Genomic DNA, 4,844 nt, shown 5'->3' on the forward strand with positions numbered 1-4,844 from the left:
ACAAATAAAAATGACGAGAAGGTTTTTAATTGTTAAAACAAATTTGATTACAAACCGAATAATAAAATATAATAAATTTATATTTTGCTAAAAATAATTTAAACTTTACTACCAAAAAATGAATGTTTTCGCAGCATTTTATACTAGCAATTTTATAACCACTGTTGTAGATAGACATAAATAGCGGTTTTAACCGCAGTTAAATTCACCTTAAAAAAAGTTAAATTTTTATAGTATTTTGTACCAGCGGTATTTCGAATCTTCCCCTCTCTTCCGCTCGACCCCTCTCCATTCGACTTCGTCGCCTTCGTGTGATAGACGGAGTTTTGAACGAGTAGCCAAAAAGCTTCTTCGCCTCCTTCGAAGACGTGCCTTCCTGTCGGATACAAAATACACCCTCTTCAAGCCCTAGCCGAACTCCTTCCTCGCCATTTTCTGTTCGAGCGGTAGCAGCGACCACAACAAGAGCTAACTCGCCGCGAAGGTAGCCATTCTTCCTTCCTTCCGCGCGCTTCTTCGGTTAAATCCTGTAAATCTACTTATCCACAGAGAGGAAGAAAGGGAGAGGCCGACGCTGCCAGTGGAGGTTGTTCCGATTTCTAGTAAGTTTGGTTTCTAGGCTTTAGTAGGGTTAATTGGGGGAAGTGATTAATCCATCGATAGATGATAATTGAAGTTTGAGATTAAAGGGGAGCAGATTTCTTTTATTGAGATTGATCACCTGCTAAAAAGCGCTGCTAAAGCCATCCTACAACAACATTTCTAAAATCGCTGCTAAAGCCTTTCCAGCGAACGCAAATACAGCGGATTTAGAGCGGTTTTTAAACCGCTGCAAATAAATTAGTAGGTGTTTAAACCGCTGCAGTAGGTCCTAAAAAGTGTTGTGAAAGCCTGATTTATTAGTAGTGTTTCAAGTAGCCACGTAACTTAATTCTAAAAATTATTTCAACAGGGACAGAGTCAGAAATTTTTTTATGTGGGGGCACAAATTACCAATATTGAAATTTTGTATTAGTATCAACACATTTGAAATCTTCTCAACAACTTAAACATTTCTTTTGAACTATCTCTCCATATCTATGACAAAAAATATAATGATATATTATTAAATAGAAGAGAACAAGCATATTTGAACAGCCTAACAAAATATTTTTAATGAATTTAATAAAATTTATGTGCAAGTATTTTATCTTCCTTTGAATCAAAATTTACGATCATCCTCTAGACAATATACAAAATTTTAATTTATTAAACATTCTTATCTAAAATTTATGTCAACTATATTAGATATTACATAAATATAATATGCTTATCAGAGAATGATTAGACAAATTAAAAAATGAATTCATATAAAAATTAAAATTTACTGAGTGAACAATAAACAAAAATTATACGAAAAAATCTTATTTAAAATTTCAAAATTATTTAAAATCAAACGAAATGGTTGTACTTAGTTAAATAAAATAATTTAATTTAACAAAAAAATTGAACTAATTAATTTTTTTAAAAGAAAAAACAATATAAAAATACAAATAGTAGAGAGCAAAAATTGTACTTTAACATTTTTTTTGGCATTCTGCACATACCAGCTAGAGAGAGATGGCCTTACCAAAAGAGTGAGGGAGAAAAAAATAAAATTTTAATATGGTTTGCATAAACAACTAGGGGGAGACTGGAGAGAGAGACTCACGGTTATTGGTTACTGATACGAATGAGAGAACATGAAAACTTAGGCTTCGTTTGGGACTATTTTTTTACTGCTTTTTAAAACGGAGTTTTAGTACAAATTTTTTTATTTTTGTACTAAAACTCAGTTTTAGAAAGCAATGAAAAAGCTGTCCCAAACGAAGCCTTAATCGAAGGCTAGGACGACAACGATAACATCTAGACGAGGAGATGCAATATTTTATTTTTTATTTACATTGGCCGCAATATTAGATTTTTAATCGATCATTATATAAAAAATTATCAAAAATAAAATTAAAAAAAAAATTCATCTGGCCAGTGGGGGCATGTGCCCCCAAGGCCCCCATTGTGCCTCCGCCACTAATTTCAAGCTTTATGTTCATTTGGGAAAATTTTTTATTGATTTTTAAAGCTTTTTTTTAGTGCAAAACTTCTTATTAAAAAAATTCATTAAAAATTTACTTTATAAGACAATAAAAAAGCTGTCCCAAATGAAGCTTTAGCTTAAGTTGGTTTTTGCTCACTCATATTTAGTTAGAAAAAAAATTTAGTCAAGATATTATAAATTAATTTTGATCATGATAAATCTATAAATTACCCTGTGATATTTTATTATATCAAAAATATATAATTTTAATTTACAGATAATTCCAAAAATAACTACGATAATTATTGTGAATTAAAACATATCACAAACTAGCAAAATATACCAACATTTACATCTAATATATAGAATAAAAACCATAAAAGGAAACATTGCAAAAAATAAAATAAAATACTACATTTTATTACTACAAAAATGAAATAAATATTAATTTAAGTATTTCAAAATGATATCCAATCAATTATCACATAAATAATTATGTTCTTTATTTGAATATAATAAAATTATTCTCAAAATATATCTCTCTTCTTCCCAACAAAAATCGGTGCCGACGGCCGAGGCTCCTATGCTATTCTTTGTCCTTCCTCGTGTTAGAATCATTACCTCACTTTAATTATTCCTAATTTGCATAAAACCGAAATGTTATTTATTTATTTATTTAATTTCTTAAATGTTATTTATTTTCATTTAAATCAATTTACCTGACTTTACTCAGTTAATATTTGTGGAAATTATTCAATGTCGATGTCAGTCTCTTTGGCTATTGATGTTCAAGTAAGGAACTTTTATTATATCCAGTGAACGTACGCAGAGGAACGTTCGGTTTTAGGCAAAAAAACGCCTGAAAAAACTCGGTACACCTCGGTATTCGGTACAGACGCTTTTTTTGCCTAAAACTGAATGTTCCTCTGCGTACGTTCACTGGATAAAATAAAAGTTCTCAAGTAAGTGGATGGACTTTAATAAGTCGCTTGTTTCTAAATGCAATAATGGAGGCAAGAAAATAAGGAAGTCTGTCCAATCTAATAAAATAAATTATTTTTTTATTTAAGAAACAACGCAGCAGTTTCTCATAAGTGTTTTTTTTGGACAGGATAAACAAATTTGTCGTGCTATGACATATCTAAGAAAGATATTTTTTATAGAAAATAATTATTAATTATATTGTAAAAAAAATAAGAATATATGTATACAATTTAATCAAAATTATTTCCGAATTTCCCATTAGCCAAGTTAAATTTGCATTATCATTTTCTCTTTATTATATTTAATCAAATTTTAATTATGACGGTGCGTTGGGAAGAAGAGAGATGTATTTTATGAGTAATGTAATTGTAATGTCCTAAAAATAAATATGAAATATATTTTTTTTTATCTTTTAAAATTAATACTTGATCTATCTTCTTTTTTTTATCAGTGATAACAATTTTTATCAGCTGAAATAATTCTACTGATCAAAATATTCATATGCATCTATATTCAATGATCTAAACATAATATACTATAATTAGAAATCATATAATTGCAATCTATTTTCATTTGACGTACATAATACATACTATGCCACATAGACAATTATGTTTTCATATTTTTATCTTACTCTTTTGATGGTTTCCATTTGCTTTTATTCCTTTTTTTTCAACAGTCATACAATCTCTTTTTATGTGAATTAATTATTATGTGCGGACGTCGAACGTCATATGGAGACAAAACAAAATGTACCATGTTACCCTTGTGTTTTATATCGCGGCTTGATACTGCTCGGTACCGTTGACATAACACATTTTGGTTGGTCCCCAGACGATGCTCTGTGTCCAATCTCCACAGAATAATTTCTCCTGTATATGATATGACTTTCTCCAATAGAAACAAATAGTATTCTTTTTTTTTTTTTGAACAAAAATTTCATTAATAATTGAAAGGGTTACATCAGATGTGAGCAAAAATAACAAGTAACAGGAAAAAGAACCAACCAAAAAACCCCACAAACGAGATAAAGGCAATCCAAATGAGGGCTCAGTAGAACACCGAGACTACCAGCACCTCGAGATCCCTCAAGGACCATCCAAAAGGGGTACCAACGGTTGCCACAGGAGAGTCGACGATGGTGCGTGCCCCAGCACATCATAGCCCAGTAATTAATCATCCAAACGAAAAACCAACATATGAAGACATCAGCAGCAAGCAAAAATTAAACATATTATCTTCTTCTACCACCTCGCTTCAAAAATTTCCCACGCAAGCTGGCCCTAAGAGTCCTATCAGGAACCATTTTAAAATCAAAATCAGGATCTGAAAGGGAATCAGAATTTTTGCTTAGACGAATTGATCAACCAATCACCATATGACCTAACATCCCTTCCAGAATTTGATCCCACTACAATATTGGCTGCCGAAAGGTTAACAGGTACATTAATAAAATTACCTAGCACTTGGCCCCCCACTGAAGAGTGCACCTTTCTACTCTCGGAATCCTCCACGTTGCCCAACACAGCCGAATCACCAGGTAGCCCATCATCAACAACATTAGGATTAGAAACCAATTTCTCACAAACAACCGACACCAGATTAGTTTTTGGACTAACAACCTTCTCAGCCAATTTCTCACTAACAACCTTCTCAGCCAACTGCCCAGAATCGACAGACGAAGGAAAGAAGGGAATAGCATTAGGAGAAAGCAAATTCTCAGCCACACCCGTAAAACCATCATCAATTAAAACATTGCCATCCTGAACGATTTCCAAAGTCATATCAACAGGAGGATTAGAGACCA

The sequence above is a fragment of the Dendrobium catenatum genome, unplaced genomic scaffold (assembly GCF_001605985.2).
Source record: "Dendrobium catenatum unplaced genomic scaffold, ASM160598v2 fragScaff_scaffold_80, whole genome shotgun sequence".
Lineage (NCBI taxonomy): Eukaryota > Viridiplantae > Streptophyta > Magnoliopsida > Asparagales > Orchidaceae > Dendrobium > Dendrobium catenatum.